Below are 11,656 nucleotides of genomic sequence, written 5' to 3'. Positions count from 1 at the left end.
TCTCCACATCCTCGCCAACATCTTTCGTTTTCTGACTTGTTAATTTTGGCCATTCTAACTGGTGTAAGGTGGTATCTTATTGTGGTTTTGATTTGTATTTCCCTGATGGCAAGTGATGTTGAACATGTTGCCATGTGTCTGTTAGACGTTTGCATGTCTTTGGAGAAATGTTTGTTCATGTCTTCTGCCCATTTCTTGATTGGGTCTTTTTTTTTTTTTTTTTTTTTTTTTTGGTGTTGAGTTTGATAAGTTCTTTGTAGATCTTGGATACCAGCCCTTTATATGACATATCACTTCCAAACCTCTCCCATTCCATGGATTGCCTCTTTGTATTGTTAACTGTTTCCTTTGAAACAGTCAACAAAATGCAGAAGCATTTTATCTTGACAAAGTCCCAATAGTTCATTTTTGCTTTTGTTTCCCTTGTCTTTGGTGATGTGTCTAGGAAGAAGTTGCTGTGGCTGATGTTGAAAAGGTGACTGCCTATGTTCTCTTCTAGGATTTGATGGATTTCTGTCTCACATTGAGGTCTTCCATCCATTTTGAGTTTATCTTTGTGTGTGATATAAGAGAATGATTGAGTTTCAGTCTTCTGTGTATGGCTGTCTAATTTTCCCAGCAAAATTAATTGGAGACACCACCTTTTTTCCATTGGATATTCATTCCTCCTTTGTCAAAGATGATGTGAGCATAGAGTTAAGGGTCAATTTCTGGGGTCTCTATTCTGTTCCATTGATCTATGTGTCTGTTTTTGTGTGAATACCATGCTGTCACAGCTTTGGAATATAGCTTAAAGTCAGGCATTGTGATGCCCCCAGCTTTGGTTTTCTTTTTCAACATTTCCCTGGCTGGGTGGGGTCTTTTCTGGTTCCATGTAAGTTTTAGGATTATTTTTCCAGCTCCATGAAAAATGCCAATGGTATTTTAATAGGGATGGTGTTGAAAGTGTAAATTGCTCTGGGCAGCTTGGACATTTTAGCCATGTTTATTCTTCCAATTCATGAGCATGGAATGGTTTTCCATCTTTTTGTGTCTTCCCACATTTCTTTTATAAATGTTCTATAGTTTCTAGAGTATAGATCCTTTGTCTCTTTGGTTAGGTTTACTCCAAGGTATCTTACAGTTTTTGGTGTTATTATAAATGGAATCAATTCCCTAATTTCTCTTTCTACAGTTACATTGTTAGTGTATAGAAAAGCAACAGATTTCTGCACATTGATTTTGTATCCTGTCACATTACCGAATTGCTATATGAATTCTAGTAATTTGGGAGTGGAGTCTTTTGGGTTTTCCCCATAAAGTATTATGTCATTTGTGAAGAGAGAGTTTGACTTCTTTGCCAATTTGGATACATTTTATTTCTTTCTGTAATCTGATTGATGAGGCTAGACTTCTAGTACTACGTTGAACAATAGTGGTAAGAGTGGGCATCCCTGTTGTGTTCCTGCTCTTAAGGAAAAGGATCCCAGCTTTTCCCTTAAGAATGGTATTCGCTTAGGGCTTTTCATAGATGGTTTTTATGAAACTGAGGAATGTCCCCTCTATGCCTACATTCGGAAGAGTTTTAATCAGGAAAGTGTGCTGTATTTTGTCAAATGATTTTTCTGCATTAATTGAGAGGATCCTATGGTTCTTGTCTGTTCTTTGATTAATGTACTCTATCGTGTTGATTGATTTGCAAATGTTGAACCACACATTGCATCCCAGGAATAAATTCCAGCTGGTCATGATGGATAATCCTTTTAATGTACTGTTGGATCCTATTGGCTAGGATCTTGTTGAGTATTTTGGCACTCATGTTCATCAGGGATATTGCTCTGTAATTCTCCTTTTTGATGGGATCTTTGCCTGATTTGGGGATCAAGGTAATTCTGGCCTCAGAGAAAGAGTTTGGAAATTGTCCTTCCATTTCTATTTTTTTAAACAAAGTCAGAAGAATAGGTATTGTTTGTTCTTTGAATGACAGCCTTGTTGGATAAGGAACCCTTGGCTGCATGCTCTTCTCATGTAGTATCCTGAATATGTCTTGCCAGCCCTTTCTGCTTGCCAGGTCTCTGGGGACAGGTCTGATATTATTCTGATATCCTTCCCTCCATCCATAAGAAATCTCTTCCCCTGGGTTGCTTTCTGGATTGCTTTCTTGGTTCTAAGATTTGGAAGTTTTCCACTTTTAATTCTAATAGTGCATTTATAGACTATTTTATATTTTCTATGTGCACCCTCACATTATCTCTGAATAGTCACAATTAGCCCGTCAAATCTTATTCTTTTTGTTTCTCTTGCCTTATAACACTTGGTAGATTCTCCAATACCATGTTGACTAGATTAGCATTCTTTGAAGATTTTAATAGACCTTTCTCAATATCTGATAGAAAAAGCAGATGAAACATTGGTAACAAATGTGACCTAATTGACCTATATGGAACATTACACATTAAGTACAGAATACATTATTTTCAAGTGGTCCTAAGATATTTACCCAAGTAGGTGAAATGCTGGGCCATGAAGCAAGTCTACATATTTTAAAGCCTGAAATTAACTAGATTATTTCTTAGAGCACAGGAGAATTGAGCCATAGCCATAATGAAAAGAAAACCAGGAAGTCCCTCAATGTTTAAAAATTAAATGTAACTTTGCTACATTTCCTAAAGACCAGAGAGGGACTCATAAGGGAGATTCTCGACACTTCCTACATCAGAGCTTCCAGACAATGGCACTCTATCTGGGAAGAGCAGTTTAATTAGCTAGACAGGAGATGAGCCTTAAGTCAGAGTTGTGCCTGCCCCAGCCCCAAATGGCAGCCTTGGCCTGTGGTCCCCCCACAGCTGCCCTTTTTGGTAGCCCTAAGCTAAGAGGCACAACATGGCCATATGGAAATGGGAAGATCCCCACTCCTAGTGATGCTGGTGCCCACTGCCCAAGCTGCACTTTCTGGTGGCCCTGAGCTAAGGGGGACAACATGGCTGCATGGAAATGGGAAGCTCCACACCCCAGTGATGATGGTGCTATTGTATTGTCCTCACTAGTCCAACAGCATGCTTTCTGAGTGAAATATGACACAATAACAGATTCTTGACCTTCCTTAAGGTTTGAAATCATCTTGTGAGTCATCTCTTAGAAGCATGGATTCTTTCTTCTGAAAGATGTGCTCTTCCTTCTGAAAAAGAAATAGATCCCAGTAGTAATCATGGCTTCCTGAGCACCTGCTCTTGAGAGCCATCACACCAGCTCTTTTCTTTGGAATTCTCCCTCTTAAATTTCCAAACTACAATGTAGATATTATTAGTCACATTTTCTAGATGGCTAGACAGGGACTCAGAGATGACTTGAGTCACAGAGGATTTTAGTATCAGAAACCTAAGTGGGGTCCCCCAAACTGACTCCAAATACCTTGTTATTCCATACACAGTACTATTTCCCTCTTACCTCTGGTCTTCTTGACCTGGAAACATCTCAAGTGTCAGGATTTTCTTTTTGTGGGGTCAACTGGAATGAATTCACCTGGCCTTTTTACCTCTGCCCATCATGATCATTAAGAGCTGAGGACCTCTGAGTAAGAAACACAAAGATCCCTAGGAATAGAGACATTATAATATTTTTCTGATATTAAAGTTATTGAAAGAGCTATCTTTTAAAAGTTGATTCAGGTTCTGGTATGTTCAGAGTGTGCAAGACAGGTCTGAAATAGTATTTAAAAACACTCAGCCCAGCCTCTTCTACAAAGTGAGACAATGCTTATAAACTTAACTAAACTATTCCCTTACCCATGATTACTTCCCAACCATTGTAGTGTTTTTATGGTATGACTATGACTTACATTAGCTGAAATCTGCAGGGAAGGAACTAAGACAGTGTATCCAAGCTTTAGAGGGGACTTCATGCTTCAATTAGTGTTGTGACAATGAGCTACTGTTTTATTCTGTAGTCCAAGGGAATGGTGTCAGACATTTCTAAGATGTTGGGAGGTTCTAAAATTCTGACTTTAAATTGTCTGTGTGCTTCAGAGATTTGGGCAGGAGAAAGGGAGGAGCCCAGCTTCTGTGAACACCTCTGTTACTAGTGTTGACCATGGAACAGGTAACCTTCTGTAGTCATCATTTTGACTTCTTGGTAGTATTGTTAAAAGCGCTTTTGTCTCAAGTCCCTTTCTTTATTAGTAATTAGAATGAAAATGGAAATTTTTGTCTTTTACCAACCATGGGCCTGGATCCTGGGCTCCTGGGGAAGCTATCCTTTAACATTTTACCAAGCTCAAAATGATTGTGCAAAACCTCAGATCATGGGCCCTATTTCTGCCCCAAGCACATGTTATACATCTCCTTTGGGAAGAAAAAGAGAACCAAAAAAATGCTTTTGCAAGCATAAAGATAAGACAAACAAAAGGACCTCTCCTGCTCCCATAAGATTAAAGTCATACTGGCTTGCACATACTGAAAACATAAGAAAAAGTCTGTAACTTTCTGGAATGTTCTTCCTCATGATGATCTGTCACTCTGTATGTAAAACAAAACAGACTGAATATAGAAACCTGCTCCAAATGTTCCTTCCCTGGAGCACTCCCTTCCTTGTGAAGCTTGTGTCTCCCAGGCAGCCATCTTGACTTGGGTTTGAATAAAACTCTCTTCTTTTCTCTCTAAAATGCTTAAAGTGGTTTGTTCCTTTAGTGTCGACAATAACAATGTTTTCTTTTTAAGCGAAGAATCAATGTTCTTGGTTCACCATTCCAACAGCATGGAAGGGCGGTTGTTCTTGTTCATCCTGAAGCTTCCCTGCAGAACCGAGCATATGAATATATATTCCAGAACAAATGGGCTCATCCTAGAAGGATGCTGGGAAGGTCTGAGAAGCACTATCTACTCCATGGGGGAGACCAGAAGTTGGAGCTCCTCCTGCTTAGAGCATTACTTTTTGGGTCTTAAAATTGCCTTGGAAATGTGGGAAACCATTACATTTCTTTCTTTTTTTTCTTCTTTCTTAAGATTTTATTTATTATTTGACAGAGACAGAGAGAGAGAGGGAACACAAGCAGGGGGAGTGGGAGAGGAAGAAACAGGCCTCCCGCTGAGCCGGGAGCCAGATCAGGGGCTGGATCAGAATAAGCTGGAATCAAGACCTGAGCTGAAGGCAGATGCTTAATGACTGAGCCATGCAGGCACCCCAACATTTGCATTTCCTAAATCCCAAGCCTGGGAAGGTCTGAGAGCAGCTGACCTTGCCAGGAGGCCGGAACCGCTGCCCAGGCAGGGCTGGTGCAGGAATGGAAGGGGCAGTTTTCTGAGGGTGGTCTACAGCCAGAGGTGTCTTCGAAAGGGGCCAGATATCTGGGGGAGGAGGGGCCCTGCCCATGACCCGCCCGTGGCTGTCCCGCGGAGCCAGGTGTGCAAGTGAGGAGGCACCACCTCCGGGAGTCTGCAAAAGCAGGGAGATGTGGGTGTAAGGGGGCCTGTGGCCAGGTACAGGCAGGCACCACATCCAATGGCCTCAGGGCACCACCCTCCCTGACCGATCAGCATGTGGGGGCAGGGCTATGTCCTCTGTGGGTGGACCCAGAGCTGCCTTAGTTTGCGGAGGCAGAGCAGGCGGGGGTGGGGGGGTGGGTGCTGGAAGAGATCCTGGACCAGTGTCCTGCTTCGATGAGTGCGGACTGTGCGACCGTGCGCTGGCAATGCGGGTCCCCGGGGTAGGGTACTTGAAGGGCGCATGAAGCGAGTTCATCGTAGGGACTCAGATTGGTTTTCTTTTTCCCTTGAAAGTCTCTTCTGCCCGATGTCCATCAACTGGGCCTCTCCCCTAGAACCCTGAACTCCAGGGTGCCCACTCACCCAAGCTTTTGTGGGATGGGTTGTGGACATTTCAGTGTTTCCCCTGTTCCCCAGGAAGAGTGCATGTAAAGACAGCACAGGGTCCCCAACTTCAGTGGGGTGCTTCTGGCCCCCTGGCACAGTGCAGATAATGGACCTTGAGCAGCACCCCGAATTCAGCAGATGTGCTGCTAACAAGCCCCAGAACAGTTCCCCAGCTTCAACATTTTGCGCTCTGTCCACAGGTTTGGTGGTAATGGGCTGTCAGGGTTGTGCACGAGGTTCTCCTGGTTCCTGCCCCGCCCCCAAGCACAGATGCACTAACAAGCCCCAGAGCCATCCCCACCCCCATACCATGTTCCCAGGATGGTGGTAATGGACTGTCAGGATCCCGCTGGAGGCTCTTGCAGGTTCCTGTTTCCCCCTCAGGCACAGGCGTTGTGGCAACAGCCCTAGAGCCATCCCCCAATTTTAGCATTGTGCCCTGTGTCCCAGGGGATGGTGGTAATGGGCTGTCAGGATCCTGCGGAAGCGTCCTCCAGGTGGGGGCTGGAAGCTGGAGGAAACCGGACCCCACTCAAGTTGCATGAGGAACAGGTGAGTTGAGGTGTTCCTCTGGAAGGACAATTTCACTTTTCCCAAAAAGACAAAGTCATTGGTCTACTTTAGAGTGCTGATAATTACTACTTAAGAAACAAGTATGTGTTTCCAAAAAAGAAAAAGAAAAGAAAGAACGAACAAGTCTGTGTTTTCCCTTCTCCCAGGAACAGAAGCAGGTATGCCGGCCTTAAGTCAGAGGTGCCTTCTTAACCCCACCTGACAACGCTTCTCTGGTCGGGCTCCACGAGTCCCAACGTTTTGAACCACAGCATCTGAGTCAGTCATGCAGCTTGTCATGGGACATCAGTGTTCCGAGAAAGCAACAGGTACATTGGGTGCAATGTCACTTACGTGTCAGGACAGGAGGTAAGGCTTCTTTTTAACCCAAAACCTCCTGAGCTTTTCTCTTTTCACTAGTTGAGCCATGAAGTAAAACTTAAGTAGCTGTCCACATTCTGGAATCGGTGCAAGAGTTACTTAGTTTCCCTCCAGGTAGAACATTGCAGGGAATACCATTTTCTCTGTTCATTTACTGCTTACAAAATGTAATCTGAACATCTGTTTCCTAGGAAATCACTTGTATTAGAGAAGGAATATGAGATTTACTCTTTGTGTGTTTCCAACATATAATTTGATCCTTCATCTAACAGCGTTTATTCACTTGGGCCCAGGGTATGGTCGAATGCCACCATCTAGAGTTAGGTGGCTTTTTGCGGCCAGATAGAGACATGGATGATCTCTTGTCAATTATCAAAGTTGATGTTTCATAACTGATTAGTGTTTTCATCTAAAGAGTTCCAATTAAGGTAGAGGGAAAATTCAAAATTATTCAAAGTAGGCTTTCACTGTTTAAAAGTAAAGCTTGACTTTCTAGTTTGACTAAATATATCATCTAGATATTTTGACGTGCCACACTTTCTCTGTAGTTTCTTTGGTGGTGGAGTCAGAAGGAGAATCTTTGGGAATTCTCCTGGATAGAGGCACGCTGGTGACGTCAAGGGGTTTGGCGGGCTTCAGGAGCCCTGGGTTGAATTCTGGAACTGTTTGCGTGATACTGGGTGTGTCAGGTTACCCCACAGAGCTTGTTTCTCCTCAGGAAATTGCTGGAAGGTAATATCTAAGGAAAGGCTTTTTTTACACAGAAACTTTCAGGCTAATGAAGAGCAACTAACAATGAGGTGATTTGGGCTGTATTCTGTAAATAATAGTTTTATAACACCCATCATAGGCTATGGTATTTTATTGCAAAGGAGTCCTCAGAAGTCTACAAGGAGAGACTCAGATCTCAGAGCATATTCATGTTCCATTGATACATTACTCACAGTTTGCTCAGATAGGAAGGTGGGTTGAGAGAAATACAACACATTTATGAAAGCCTTGGGCCCAATCCTGGAGCATTGCAGCAGAGAGGGCAGTTCCAGGTCTGGGTAGAGCTGCCAGGGGTCCCAGAGGAGAGCGGACTGCATTCTGCAGGAGGGTGTGGGCAGGGCTGGCTCTGGGGTGGCTGTATGTCTCCCGTGTGACAGTTTTGACAAGTCAGGGCTGTGAACAGGTTCCTGGCTGAGGACAGGTGAGGCCTGGGTGGAGAGCTGGCAGAGCGCCTTCTGTGCCACCAGCCTCAGCCAACACAAATGAGCTCTTCGTCTGTCCCTGTCCCTCCAGTTCAGACTTCTCCACACTGCCAGGCCAAGACGTTGGTTTGGGCTTCTTTCTCTGAGTGTGTGTGGAGTTTCACAACCTCGATGATGGAAATGACGGTCATCAGAACATCTGTTCCTCTTGTATTTCCTGCTCTCCTCTAAGTCACCGCAATGAGTCGAACATGCTAGTGGAAGGGGCTATCTGTGCATTTTTATTTCCTGTTTTAATTAAGCAATGGGAAAAAAATCTCCTGAAATAATAAAAGAATTCTTTGTGGGTGTTCATGTTTTTCTCTTCCATGAACCACATTCTGATAGTAGAAAATAGTTTTTAAAGTAAAGCACAGCTGCAGGGCTGTAACAGGGTGCAGTGGCCTTTGTGAGGAGGACAAACAGAGGAGTGTAGGTTGTTGAGTAGCTCAGGGATTAGAGGGGGTGGGGAGTGCTTACCTGACCACCCATCCTGGGCTTTGAAACCTGACCCAGTGAGTCCCTTGTGACTAGAACTGAGGAATTGATTAAGAAAACAGAATGAGCCCTGGAGGGTGCCTGCATCCTTTGAACTTGGACAACTCCATGGAGCAAAGGAGCTCATCACCCATGAGGCGTGTCAGGATCCCTGAGGGTTTGGGCTTTGCTTCTTGGGAAGAGGTTGTGTCTTCATCCTCATTGGAACCAGAGTCATGTTGTCTGGTTATGGAGACCCAGAACTTTATGTGACCACATCATTATTATTCTTGTTATTTTAAGAAAGAAATATAGACATTGACTTCAAGATCCAAATATCAAAAGGAAAAACACAAAGTCAAGTATATATATAAGGACTGAACTTGTGGTGCCTCTCATTAGTATGGGCCACATCGAGCTGTCTGTATAGGAAGGAACACGGAATTCCATTTGGATAGAAGTGTACTCTACCCACACAGTGTTTTATTCTATCCTTTTCCTTACTACTCTGAGGGAAAATAGAGTGGTGACTGGAGCTTCGTTTCTGATTTGAAGGAATGGGAGACAAGAGATTTGAAAGAGCAGTGTTCATGCTGATGTGGTGCTCCATGCCCAGTGAGTGAGGGTTTGAAGCTTCGACATGGAAGCGTTGGTGTTCGGGGAGGATGTGGTCTGAGTTTCCCACACACAGAGTCGCTGGCTGGTCGGCTTAAACAGACCTGTTCCTGCCTTTTGAAGGGCAGCTTGAAGGTGGCTCGAAACCCAAGGGCACTGGAGGAATGATCTGGAAGGGACACCTGGGTGGGCCAGTGTAGACAAACCCATGGAATTCCAGAGCTAACAATGAACAAGTCTCTGAGGATGAACAAGTTTCTGAGCCTGGAGTTTGCTTCTCTGTGAGCACAGTGAGCTGGGGTGGAAAGCAGTCTCTGGGTCTTAGGAGTCACCATGTTAGCACGTGTGAGTCTGGCAGGGCAGTCAGATCAGAGAGCTGGGAGACTGTGAGGCCGTGGCTGTGGGTCTTCACTCTTGATGCACAGGCCAGCTTGCTCCAGGGACAGGGCTCTGCTCCCCAGCCAGCCCTCCTGCTGCAGATGTGATAGGAAACTTGCTTCCCGTTGGGTTCTCCAGCCCTCGTCTCAGCAGGGGGCTTGGTAGGAAGCAGCCCACAGGTAGCATTATGGCTTCTTGCCCAGTGTGCCCCTTGCTTCCTCAGACAAGGCACCGCAGGTGTCCTCTGCCTGGTCCCTGTGAATTCAGCAAGCAGAAGCTCTTCTTCCAGAGCTACATCACTGAAAAATCCTCCACTTTCCTGTGCTGTGTGGAAGAAGCTGGTTTTCATTTGGAACTGAAATCTCAGCTCCTGCCATTGGGTTCCAAGTCCACATGGCACATCAGTCTCCTTGAAGCTCTAGTTCCACATGGGACCTGGCGTGTGAGACTGAGACTGATCCTGGGCAGCCTGCTGCTGTTGCTGCTGTTGCTGCTGCTGCAGGTTCCTTCCTGAAAAGTGTGCAGCAAGGCCTGATTTGTGATGTCGTCCCAGGAGAGAGGGACAGATGCACCGTTCTGTCCCAGCACGAGAGGATGCCAGACGTCAGCCACAGGTGGCTAGTGGAGGGAGGAGAGAGGTCTGTATCCCAGGATCTTGGCCAGAGAGAGATTTGGACCCTGGGATGCTTCTCTGCTCAGCTTTCTCAGGTGAGCACATCAGGCAAGGGGAGAATGTGTGCACTCACCTGGAATCAAGGAAGGTGTCTGTTTTCAGGTTTCATGTGGAAGTGGATTCTTCTTATGGTTCATTTTCCTGATGGTCTTCAGGGTGCCAGAGGGGGACCCACTGTTCCGGGCATCCTGGTTGTGCAAGAGCTCTGATCACCTTTTCCCCCAGGACTCTGGACTAGAAAATTGGAGGGAATCCGTGGTGAAAGCATCAGAATAGGGCTCACTTTCCTCCTTGCATAGATGGCCTGGTGACTGTGATAACTGGTCTGGAAATAGAAAGCAGGAGACAGGGCTGGAGTGCTGAAAGGGGGTGGTGGTGGTGCTTGCTATTCTTATGGGGGCAAGGTGGGTCTTCACTAGGAAGGTGATGCTTGAGTCAAGTTCAAAAGAAGGTGAGTGATATCACACAAAGAGCCTTCTAAATGGTAGGTGTGGGAGGCCGCAATAAGGCTTGAGACGAGGACCAAACCAGGCCCTGAATTGTGCCTCCTTTAAAGTCCAAATAAACTAACAAAAGGTTTAGGACGGGAAAAGTTGAGTAGCTGAGAAAGGGTCTATGCTATGTGTTGTGCACTCCCCTACGTGACTTCCCACACGCTTGCTAAACAAATGAGAACAATTTGGTTGGGGTCATAAGTTCATGGCTGGTCCTTGCTGCCCTAGTACAGCCCATAAATTACTTTCAGGTTTGCTGTATCAATACAGAACAATTGTACTGGCATCAGCCATTTGGCGTCACGAGGTCTGCTTATAGTTAATTGTGAAACTTATTATGGGAACTTGTGGTTGTTTAACTAGACACAGATGCATTGCTTCTCCTATTGTAATATCACTATATATATGGCCTTAATGCTTTGAATAAACTTAGCACTGTTGGACATCCTCCTCAGTGCTCCTCCTGCCCCCATCTCTCCGCTTCTCGAGTTCTTTTCTTCATCCTCTTACCCTCACGTTCCTGGTTGATTTGTCACGCCGGCTGTGACAGGTAGGGAAAGCATATGCAAAGGCCCTGGGGCAGGAGCATACCAGGTGTGTCCAGGAGCAGCAGGTCCTGTGGTTACAGGAGACAGCTTAGTTCATGACCTCAGGGAGGTGACAGTAGAGTGACAGAAAGCCATGGCAGGGCTGTGACACCATGGGACCCTGTTTCACTGGGCCTTCCTGGCAACAGTGTTGAGAACAGATGACACAGGGTTGAGGATGGGCAAGGGAGGTCGATGATGATTTTCCAGGAAGTCAGGCAAGAAATGTGTTCCAGTGTGGACCAGACATGCAGCCTTAGAAGGAGGGGTTAGAGCTATTCTGGGTACCTATTGAAGATGGAGATCACAGGATTTGCTGATGGGTTCGATATTGAGAATGAGAGAAAGGAGGAACTGAGGTAACTCTTATGGGTTGTCCCTAGCAAGGTGAAGGAGGAGGTTTCTGGGGGTAGGAGGTAGT

Source organism: Lontra canadensis, unplaced genomic scaffold (genome assembly GCF_010015895.1).
Source record: "Lontra canadensis isolate GAN:19392208 unplaced genomic scaffold, GSC_riverotter_1.0 scaffold112, whole genome shotgun sequence".
NCBI classification, from domain to species: domain Eukaryota; kingdom Metazoa; phylum Chordata; class Mammalia; order Carnivora; family Mustelidae; genus Lontra; species Lontra canadensis.
Note: the sequence above shows the minus strand (reverse complement) of the source record.